Source organism: Pelmatolapia mariae, linkage group LG23, assembly GCF_036321145.2.
Source record: "Pelmatolapia mariae isolate MD_Pm_ZW linkage group LG23, Pm_UMD_F_2, whole genome shotgun sequence".
NCBI lineage: Eukaryota > Metazoa > Chordata > Actinopteri > Cichliformes > Cichlidae > Pelmatolapia > Pelmatolapia mariae.
The window spans coordinates 32024852-32037147 of NC_086246.1; positions in this window are offsets into that span (position 1 = coordinate 32024852).

Consider the following 12296-nt stretch of genomic DNA (forward strand, 5'->3'; position numbering starts at 1 on the left):
GAGGTGGCCCACACATGGGCCAGCACACTGGTGCCCCTGTGCTGGCCTAGAACAGTTTGAGCTCTGGCCCCAGATGTCAGCCTAATGTGTACCTTAATCAAGCCATGTAATAACAACATGTGCCGGAACATAATGGTGCAAAAGTAACATGACAGAACTCTGCTCAAAGACTGAATGGCCTGATTGTTATACAGCACTTTTCTACTCTCCCGGATTAGTCAAAGTGCTCTATACAACATGCCATATTCACCTAATCACACACTTTCTCTAAACTGAGTGATTCCTAACTACAATCGTACACATTCACACTTTTGACATGCAGACTGGAGAAGCCAGGAACCGAACCACTAACCTTCCGACAAGTAGATGACCTGCTCTACCGCCTGAGCTACAGCCACCTGGTGATAAACGTGAGTAAACCCTCACTAGGTTTTGGATAAAGTGTACACTCACAAACCTGTCAAACAAGCATTTGAAATGTTGGCTACCATAGCAGTATAGTATTGCAACATGGCATTTGGGTCTTCAAATTAAAATAGGAAAATAGCAACATAAATAGTGCCATCATTACCAGACCTGGCCCATATCTGGTTGACATACACCCTGCCATCACACCAGTCAGTCAGAAGTGCCAGCTTGATGGCATGCCATCACATAAACAGTGCCATCTATGCCAGGCCCATATCTGGATGACATACCACTTACCATGCCAGAGGTCAGCCAGCAGTGCCAGCTTGACACCAGATCCGGGCCAGACCTGTCTGCTATGTGGGGATGCTTCAGGATTGAAGGTTGGCACCTGTCAAGAATGTAATTCTCTTTGGCTAGTGACGTGTCAAGCACAGATACCTCTGTGTGGGGATAATAAGAGGGTGTTTTATTACAGTCAAAATTTTCTGTGTATCCCCTGATCATCAGGAATAAATATTAATGTCTTTTAAGTCTATGTTTCTTTGACAAAACATAATTCCTCATTGTTTCCTGTTGACTGAAAATGTCACATGTTTGACTTCCTCTGGTGGTAACAGTAGTAATGTTACAGCATAGGTAACAAACTGCATAATTCAGAATAATTACGCTTCAGAGCCAAGTTCAATGTGTCTCATCTGATCAAGTGGCGACATCTTGTGTCTCAAAGCTGTTAATGCAGAAAAACCCGACCATTTTTACAACTTTAACTATAAACATTAAGTGAAAATTGAAATGATAAGACACTTCAAGTAGTGTAGCACTACACCTGCATGAACCTTATACTTCTATATATGCTAGAGCTCCTAGTGAGCCTTATTATTACTGCTGCTATCACTTTATCTAATGTGACCTTTTCTGCATCTATTACTAGGTTAATACTTAATTTCCTGTAGTTTTTACAAATCCTTCTACTATCCATGTTGTTGTCCATAACAAAGGACTAAAAACAATCCAGTAGTTACTGCTATGACTGTAAAATGTCTGTTGAAACTACAAATACTGAAACCATTAAATCAGAAAGATTGTCAGTCTGTCCAACTAGATGGGGTAATACTGTCTTCTTCGATACAAAATCTACTTATTTGTACACATGACTACAGGAGCTATCTGTAACATATACATATACATATAGGTTTACAGAGTAATGCACCATAAGGGATCAATTTATATCTGGAAGGGTCTTCAAAGAGGGTCTGAGGGGACTTCAAACACTGTTAGCTGTTTGCTGGAGTTTTGAATGGAAAGTTTTGAATAATTACCACATGAAAATAGTTCCCCTTTTCCCTCCTTTATTTTTCAGTTTGGAGTAATCTTTGCAGAAACAATAGAAACAAGCACCAGCATTTTTACTTAAAATTTCCAGTTCTGTTTAGAATTATAAGTACTGCTGTGTAAACTTCTACAGCTACCCCATCACTGCCACTATTAGCGTTACCACAAACATAACCATTACTACATCTATTGCTAGGTTACTACTACTATTATTACTATCTGAATTTTTAGCTGTAAATATGTTTTTACTTCTGCCATTGCTATTAGTCTTCTACCACTAGCTGTTACTCTATATAGTATTCTGTAAAATGCCTGTTACTATTACAAATATTACTACCACCTCACATTACTGCCAAAACTGCAAACAGCCTGCCTTCAAATCCCAGCTTTATAGGGTTTCAAACTTTCTTATGTCACGGGGTGGAAATGGACAAGTTACTTTGGATTTTATTGTGCATGTTTTGCTGTGTTTTACTTCCTTTTAATATTTTAATATTGTACAGTGTTTTGTTTTTATGAGTTTTATTGCATGTTTTTATTGTATTTATTGGTGACTTGTCCGGAAAGACTCCGCCCCTCCCCAATTATGAACCTTCTACACCTGCGAGGTCCCATAGGCCAATAAGAGGGCCTACCAGACTACTGACAGAGGGGAGGCTCGAAGGGGATTGAGAGACAGGAGCAGGCATGGCAGACTAGGAGTGGCAAGTGATGGCCGCAAGTGGCGGCGGCGCCGGAGTTGGCGTCAGTGCAAGAAGCTGGTGGAGTTTGGCGTCAAGCAGGGGAGGAAGATACAGCGCTAGCGACCAGGGACGGGGAGCGAGCGGTCCGACTGCTGCAACAACAGGAGGCCAGACTACACGTCTGTTAGGAATTAGAGGCGGCGAGGCGGGCCGGTGCCGATTGGCGGTTACAAAGAAGCGGCGGGCAGAGTTAAGAGCTCTGCCCACCCGGGGTAAGTCTTTTGACTTGTCCCCTTTAATGACTGATAGCCGCCTAAAAGAGTAGTGACTGCCGCTGCCTTTCTTTAGCGCACCGGGGCACAGAACGCGGAGAGGAAGGCGAGGACGCCGCCGGGTTTCCCTTCTCCACCGCTTTACTGGATTTTTAAATTCTTAGTGACTTTTATATCGTGGCGATCGCCACTGGACTTTTAATTTTGTGTTTTATTGATTTTTATGGTGTGTTCTCCCCTGGCCAGGGCTGTTTTAATTCCTTTTATATTTTTAACTGTTTAAATATAATAAATTATATTTTAGCCTTACAGTTTTTTAATTTGTGTGCATTCCCTTGGCTGCTCCACTGCTCTGTCCGTTTGGAGGAAGGTTTCCCTCCTTTAATAACACCTGTGCAAAAAAATCACCTTCCCTCCGTTACACTTACTCAAAATGTGTGAATAGCTTTGGCCTATATCATTTTCATATAAATTTAAATGTTTGCATCATATATTTTCTAGCAACATGCATTAATATTTTTATTTTTCTAGTTAAATGTTAGCCAATTAAAAGTTACCATAACAACAACAAATGTTCAGAAAATCTCTCTCCAACTTCTGATGAAGGTTAAAGTAGTCTTTCAAGTTTTTCAGTGGTGTTTAGCTGGCTGAGAGTTGATTGCCTTACCCTGAAATAGAATAGAAGTAATGAGTACAAGGGAGACGCAGTACTGCGGTAGTATTTTAAAGTGGACATGAAACATTAAATGCATAAAGGCCATTGAGCCCTGACAGAGATGTAACACTGTCTAACTGAAAATAAGTGTTCAAAGTTAAACGTCTTGATGCATGCTCAATCACCCAGGCATGTTTAGCGCCATCTTTAAATTACTGGGTTGGCTGGTTGGTGGCTGATTACATAACACTTAGGCTATTTTAGCTAACAAGTAACAGAAACTATAACTCAGTGGAATATAAGGAGGCTAAAATTAAAAATCAGTTTAAGTGGTCACTTTTGTGCTACCCTGGTTAAAATAATGAGTTTTCTGTTAAAATCTAGGATTTACTGCCAACTTTCACTCTCTGTCTCATAAGCAGTAAGTGGTTTGCCGTTGTTTGGCTAGCTGCACTAATTCAGGAAAATCTACCTGTTAACCATAATGTTCGGGTTTGCGATTTATAAATGAGAACTATGTAGAAGAGAGTCTGTTTAAATCACCAGATCAACATGCTGGAGTCCAAAACTCCAGATTTTCCTCAACAGATAGATGCTTCAAGCCAACAAGCTACACATTAAGCTAGCAAAGCAGTTGGCAAAATGTGATCAGAGCTATTTTATGGATTAAATAATTTCTCTTTTCCTAAACACAACACAAGATTTTATAACACAGGTTACTACATTTGTATCACACCGCAAACATAACTATGTTTCTTACTAAAACATAATTGGAAATCCTGATATTCGTCAGCATATCCACATCTTTTTCACTTCTCTTTGGGCTTCACTTTTTTTCGGTTCTAATATGAAGTAATTCAGCCAGTGAGATGAGGGGGAAAAAAAAAAAGGTAACCAAAAATGTTCCATTGCTTCCTCTGAACCTCCATCTTTTTTTTTTTTTTTTTTTTGTGTGTGTTCTCCTTTTTTCCGCACAAATTGACCTAGTTTCCCTGCAGACATTCTGATGGGATGTTTGTGGTATGATTAACATGTAGCAACCTGTTTTGTTATAAACTGTTTGAATTTGCTTTGGAAAAGAAAGATTATTGTATTGCACAAAATACCTTATCACATCAGCTGATTGCCACCTCCACACAGTCCTTATTTATAAAGTGCTTTACAAACCCATACATTACAACTAACAGGTAGAATTTCCCATGTCAGTGCAGCTAGCCAACAAGCTACACAGCAAAGAACTACTTACTGCTAAAGATACAGAGTGAAAGTGGAGAGTACATCCTTGCACCCGGGGACAGCACAAAAGTGACCCCTCCTTAGTTACCTTACCCCTGAGTTATTGTTAGCCAACAAACTCTGGTTGTAAAGTCTGGTATACTGTGTACATGTCTATGAATTTTTTAATTTTACACTGGTTGAACACCACCAACCAGCTAACTCTGTGACGTAATGTTCTGTACTAACACAACGCTGAACATGTTTTAAAAACATTAAGCACTAATTTCCTGCCACACAAACACTGTTGCATCTATATCGGTTTTTGAGAGCAAGGCTCAATGGTGTAATTTAGCCTTTACACATGAAGTTTTTAATGCTGACTTTAAGCATTAGCAGTGATATCAGCAGAAAACAGAGAAAAATTACAAGAGATATTCGGGTGAGTAATCATTTAGATTTAAGCAGAAACTATCAAATTGGGGGGACTTCCAGTCCACGTAGGGAAGTTTCCCAGTGAGTATCCTCTCACTGTGTGTCTAACAGTTACTCAGTACATGAATGTATAAAATAATGAGCTGTGTGTGTGTTGTGATAAAACCTTGTGTGCTGAGAGTAGAAAAGATCTGTTTGAGTACAACTCTAGTTTATAGAAATGGATTAAGTTACTGTGACCTAAACTCTTAACCCATTTTGAAGCCCTTAAGGTAACATTTTGCCAATGGTGTGTTTTTTTTTTTTTTTTTTTTTTTTTGGAGCCAGAAGTGACCAAAATTAACTAATAGGGTAAAGTGTTTCTAAATAGTGGAATCTACAGCATTCTGTGTCAGTATAAACTCAATTCAATTCATACACGTCAAACACAAATAGAATGGCCGTAGCTTTAAGTGATAAAAGAGACCCCTGTTGAGTTGTGACAAAGGGGGAAATAAGCTATAGAGATCAAAAGTGGATTGTGTAGTAGCTCCTAAACATCTTTATTTTGGATGTAAAGGTCTGACAATTTAACTTGGGAATCTATAGAACTGAGTGACTTTTGGAGCCTGCCCTAAATAGACATTAGATAAACTTCTGTTTTTGGCACTGTTACACATCATTTGTCAGCCACAGAGGTTGATCTCAAGTCTGGAGTTTCATCATCAGTAACTTCCACTTAAGACTGACTGAAACAGTGCTGAACCTGGTTGAGGACATTATTCATTCCCACGATGATTGAAACTAAAAATGAAGATCATGAACTAATCATGAAAGTGTTTACAGAGCTAATAAATCAAGTAAACAGTCTTTTTTTCATAGACATGTATACAGTACACCAGACTTTACAACCAGAGTAATCGCCCCCTGACATCAAAGAAAATGCACGTTTAAGGACTTCATTTTCAGACATAGGGGCTATATAAACACGCACACTAGCAACAGAAGCAGCAATAACTGTACCCAATGTCACACCTGACATTAGGCCCTTTATTCAGCATTCAGTGTTTTTCATAATGAAAAAAGACATCACATTTTCACTTCGTCATTGTGACTTTATACTTGAAAACTTTTGGAGTCATTTCAAGGGACAGTGGGTAATTCAGGTCTGATAGTGACAAGAACAATTATCCTTCACAGTATCAGTTTTGTCAGCACCAGCAGTGCTTTAATTACCTTGACAGCGTGCAGTGTCACTACATTATCATAGATGGGAGCTGAAGGATCTTCCAGCTGTTTGCTTCTGTTGTTCCTCCTCAACAGTATCAACACCCCGCCTGCCAACAGAGTACAAAGTCACTCCACTTTCAAACTCACAATGCCACAGATAAGGAAGCAAGCCATGTGATTACCAAATGAAAAGAAGATTCAAAAACTACCCCCACAAATGATGGAAACAGCCAATGTATTTATCTAATTAACCAATCCTACTTGGCATTGCTTCCATTACTAGCTAATAACTACAGGACTAGATGATCAATACCTAAATGTTTTTCTTTGAGACCTCTCTACCAGAAGTAGAAACCTAAAGTTCTACTTGGGTTGCTTAAAGTCCTTCCAGGCACAACATTGCACTCACTAGTCATCTTGGGGCACATATTTATGCCACTGTGGATGCATTACTGCAACAACTTTATTGGATGGATGTTTTACAGAGTTTCAATCTTATAAAAAATAATGATTTGCTTCTTTCAGGTAGAGTAGATATAATCGTGTAAGACTAAATGCAGTCCATGAGTCATTAGCTCGTAGAGGCATCTTTATCAGCAATAGCTTGAAGTAATGGTTTCCCGTTGACTTTATCAGTCTCTCACATCGTTGTAGAGGAATTTTGGCCAACTCTTCTTTTTTAAAACATTGCTGCAGTTCTTTGAGGTTTGCAGACATTCTGGACTTTGACTGGGCCACTGCAGCACATTGAGACATCGATTTTGCAGCCATTCTTGGTAGATTTGCTGCTCTGCTTGGGGTCATTGTTCTGTTGCATGGCCCATTAAGCTGTCAGGCAAATGGCCTCATATTTGACTCTACAATACTTTGGTCCACTTTGGTCTCCTGTCTTCAAAGCACATTATTCCAGAAGTTCAAATGCAGCTTTGTAAACTTAAGCTGTGCTGAGATGTTATTTTTTAGAGAGAACAGACTTTCTTCTGGCAACCCTTCCAAACACACCTCACTTGTTCAGTGTTTTTTTTAATTGTGCGGTCATGAATTTTAACATTTAAGATGCTAACTGAAACCTGTAGAGTCTGAGATGTAGCTCTTGGATTTTTTACAGTTTCTCTTGCAGGTCTGATTTTGGGGAGATGTTTTGCTCTGATGTCCACTTCTGGGAAAATTGTGGCATTGTGTTAACACACACACTTGAATGCTCCAGGCCTAAAAATGCCAATACTTCTGCTTTTACAGAGTTGGTTGCACTTAATGACCATTTTACCATTTAATGACGAAGAATAAGTCAAGTGCATTTCAGGTTCTGGGTGTGAGTTACCATCTTAATTCTTAGTGAAGCAGTCAGGGGGCCCTGTGAAATGACTATATATGCATCTTATTTGTCATGTCGAGATTCTCACAGATTTGTGCTCAGGATTCTTCAGAATGTGTCTTTTATAACATCTACAATTAAGTAACTCTTTACCCATTTAGCATTTTGTGCAGTAGTCTTAGGAGTAGCTTTGTTAAACTAGTTAGGGTGAGCAAAACAATAAAACCATGGGCTGGACTGGTAGACAGTCATGTGAAACTCACCAGAGAGGTCTTTAAACTGAGGAGAACTGGAGTTTTCCTGCAGGTTTATGCCTTTGTAAGACCTTCTGTCATTTTATATATTTCTTTGAAGGTTCTCCCTTAAGTAGACGCTTTACTTTAAAGGACAAATTATTTGATAACATGGAAGGAATTGGTTTAGATAGTTGAGCTTTTATAATGCTTACAATGATCCTGTGGTTTGTTGTGGAAGCGATTCAGACATGACTCCATGCATTAAATCATTGAATTGACTGAAACATGCACAGGCACGTTTATAAAAAACGAGAAAAAACCCCAAACCCCAACCCATCAGTGTTTCTGCATGTTCGGAGTATTTTTTCTAATGCAGTCCTGTGTGTAGGATAGCTGACAGAGGCTTCATGTGTTTGCAGTACGAGGTGTTTTTTTTTTTATCAGTGCGTGTCTCTGCAGAGCTTGTCTCTCTATCATGGACAAAAGGCTGGCTGTCAACACCAACACGTGTAAAGTCAGCCAAGGCATGCTGTAATGGTGGATACAATCACTTCCAGATGACGAACAGAGAGGAGTGTGTGTGTGTGTGTGTGTGTATTTGAGAATGGGAAAGAGAGAGAAAGAAAGAAATCAGAAGAAATTACTTCACTGTTGAGGAGGGAGATATCCAAACCATACACAGGAAAGGAAGAGAAAAAAAGAAGAAAGAAAAAAAAAGAAAAAAAAAAAGGAATTAAATATGTGTTGTCATTGGTGAATACTGGGGCTTCTCTTGGAGTGGCTGTCAGTATTTACTGTTCAGACCAAAGATTTTGCTAAAGCTATCTACAACACAATTTACGCACTCACCCAGGACTAGAATGAGGGCAACAGAGACGGATATATATAAGACGATCTTGATACTGAACTGACTCATGGTGTTGTCATTCTGTGGGTTGTTGGTCAGCAGATCTGTTTATGAGAAAAAGAAAAAAAATAAAGGGTTAGGGCAGGAAAAAGAAACCTCACAATTTTGCAAATCAGCCACAACGAAGAAACTTCTCTTTTTCGAAAACTGTTGTACTTCTTTAAAAGAGTTACATTCTACTCAAAGTTTCATCAGAGGCTTTTTCATTTGTTCTTAGTTTCACATGAGAGTTGAACTAATCCTGGCTCAAGCAAGCACACATACTGTACAACACATTCTGTTAACAGGGGCATTTGTCAAAATTGTGTCAAAGTTGTTGGTGTAGCACCGATATTTCATCATATATATATATATATATATATATATATATATACACACATATACACTTCATGAATATAATGAAATCACAATTCCAAGTTGCATAATTATCAAGGTGGAGGTTGGAGGTTATTTAAATGAGATATTTTCCTGTTACTTTTAGCTAGATTTTCTATATTTCTAAAGTTTTAAAATAAATGTTTAGGTGTACAAAGTTTAATATTTACATCCAAAAGAATCTAGCATGATATGGAAACACTTCAAACAAAAAAAAATATATCAAGAAACTAGAAATAACTGTACGTTTTGTAAAACAAAACACCAGGAACCAAGGTTATAAAAACCACTGTACTAGGCTGTAACTAGAACATGATGAATGAATGCAGGGACAAAAAGGATTCAAAATACAAGAAGAACAACAATAATAATGAACATTATTATTATTATTATATGCCTGCAAAATCTTTGAAACTTACCTGAGACAAGGTGGAAAGTTTCCACTAACTGATTACTGCCATTTTTTGTGATGCCACAGAAGTAAAGCCTGCATTCCTCTGCTGTCAAGTTTTTAATTTGGTTTCAAATTCAGGAGAGCAGTGGGTAGAGCTTGCTGAGAAATAACAACCAATACCTGCTCTGAACTGACTGTGGATCTCCATGTACCAGTGTGTGTCTGATGTCTGATTAGAGCAGGTTACAGTGACAGTGGTCCCAGCTCTCCTCTGACTTCGGTCACGTTCTCGGCCTCTGCACAGAGCAGAACCACCAACAGGATCATCTACAGGAGAACCATGATCAGCTTCAGCATCCACAACAAGACGGAGTCATCTGAAAGCAGCTCAGCTCTGATGGACTCTGACATCCTCTACACTTCCTGTCTCAAATGCTGACTTCAGCCGATATGACACCTGATAAAATCCCACAAGTACCAAGTACCTTACAGGAAGTCCAAGCTCAGCTCTGATGGTGGAGAAGCGCTCTACACTTCCTTTTTCAAAATTTGACCCATGTTTACAACAAGCAAACAAAAAAAATCTCCACCACAAACACCAAGAAATTAAGAAAGTGTTTGATGATGAATCCTAATGAACAGCACAAGCAGCAGGACTTTCATGAGAAAAATGGTTGTACATCTTTCTGACAGTGAATGTCATACCTGTCGAGGAAATACTGACTAACGGTTACAAAAAAAATACATGAAGTAGTATGTTGTAGTAGAGGTAATAGGAGTCTAAATAATAACATATGAGACAGATCTTCAAGCTGTTTCTACACTTCTAGTGTGTTTACAGTAAAACAAAATTTAAACCAAAGAAGAAATATTTATAAACGTGACACCTCTGCCACTCAAAAACATCAGGAACACTTTGGTGTGTGGTTTGTGACTGCCATGTCTATGTGACCAAAGGCTGTGTTAATTATATTATGTATACAATAAAACAAAAAGAACTTTGACCAGAACTACAACTTTATTGGATTGGAGAAAAACAAACAAGAAAAACCCCAAAAGAGTGTAAAGCGTCTGATACTGTAACAGTGCAACGACACCCAATGATAGTATCGATACTACAAATCTAACTCCATGTTACACTATTTGTAATGAATGAAAACTACATCTCCAACTACAAATACACAGAATCATGGTTATAAATGCAGCTATTAATATTACTGCCTCTGTTAAATGATGAATTTGAGCTTTTCCATCCTAACCAGACTAGATGGTATTTTCTAACAGTGCTATGAAAACATAAAGGCTAGTCAACAACAACTGCACAGAAAATAACTACTATACAACGGTTGATGAAGGATAAAGTCATCTTTCAGTGATGTCTTGTTGGTTGGGAGTGGACTGCCCTACCCTGAAAGGAAACACAAATATTTAGTACAGGGAAGTACCAGTACTATGGAAGTATTTTTGACAGTAGTAGTAGATTAGAATACTAGAGTGATACTGTTTGTTGCATTAGTAGGTGCCCTTATAGGCTAGTTAAAGATGGTCTTGGAGGCTGTGACATCCACTATTGGTGAAATATTGTTAGAAGCCCCAGTGTTAGCAGTTTGGCTAAGCTGTTAAAATGACCCCTTACCCGTGAAGATGGAATTAGATATATAGGTCAAAAATATTTGGACTTTAAACAACATGAATGGGATAGGCACGTTTGAATCTATTGTAGATTTCCCCCCATATAGTCAAAAGTATACATAAATCACTTAAATCTTTTAGTAAAGGGTGCTGAATGCTCTACAATGTGTTTAAGAAGAAAAGCCAAGGCCTATTAACTTCTCAGCAGTGATCATGATTACAACGACTGATAATTTCTCTTTTAGTTTGTGGACTTTGTTTCATATTCAGTCATCTTGGTCTTATGGGGCGATCATGGCTCAAGAGTTGGCAGTTCATCTTGTAATAGGAAGGTTGTCGGTTTGAGCCCCGGCTCTGACAGTCTCGGTCGTTGTGTCCTTGGACAAGACACTTCACCCGTTGCCTACTGGTGGTGGTCAGAGGGCCCGGTGGCGCCAGTGTCCGGCAGCCTCGCCTCTGTTAGTGCGCCCCAGGGCAGCTGTGGCTACAATGTAGCTTGTAGCTTCACACACACACTCACCAGTGTGTGAGTGTGTGTGTGAATGGGTGGATGACTAAATGTAGTGTATAGCGCTTTGGGGTCCATAGGGACTAAGTAAAGCGCTATACAAATACAGGCCATTTACCATTTTCAAAGCCAGATATCCTGAGGTTTGTGAGAGGAAAGCATACATAGCCATTGAATACCATTTTATTTAACACAATGGGAAATTATTCCCTGGGTTATTGTTCTTCCATTATTCTATTATACTAAAACTAAGGGGGTTAGATCCACCATAACCTCTCTCCACTAAACTTTATTCAGTTCAATTTTATTTATATAGTACCAAATCACAACAGCAGTCATATATTGTAAGTACAGCGAAAACCCCAACAATCGAATGACCACCTTGAGCAAGCACTTAAAGACAGCAGGAAAGAAAAACTCCCTTCTAACAGGAAGGAACCTGAGGTAGAATCAGGCTTAGCCTTCATCTTCAACCAGTTATTCTTATTATTAACCCAAAGGTTTTGTGGTTTGTTCAGATGCAAATTCCCGAAGCTAAGCTGTGCTGCCATGCTCCTTTTACAGGAGTTGTTCAACCCTTCTAAACAAGCAATCCTTGTTGAAACATTTTTGTTTGTTTATATTTGTTACAGCCCTAGCGGGAAATTGACCTCTTGTGTGTGTGTCCTGGCATCTCTCCTGCCTTAGGTGCCACCCTTTTTGTACAGCTGATGCTAA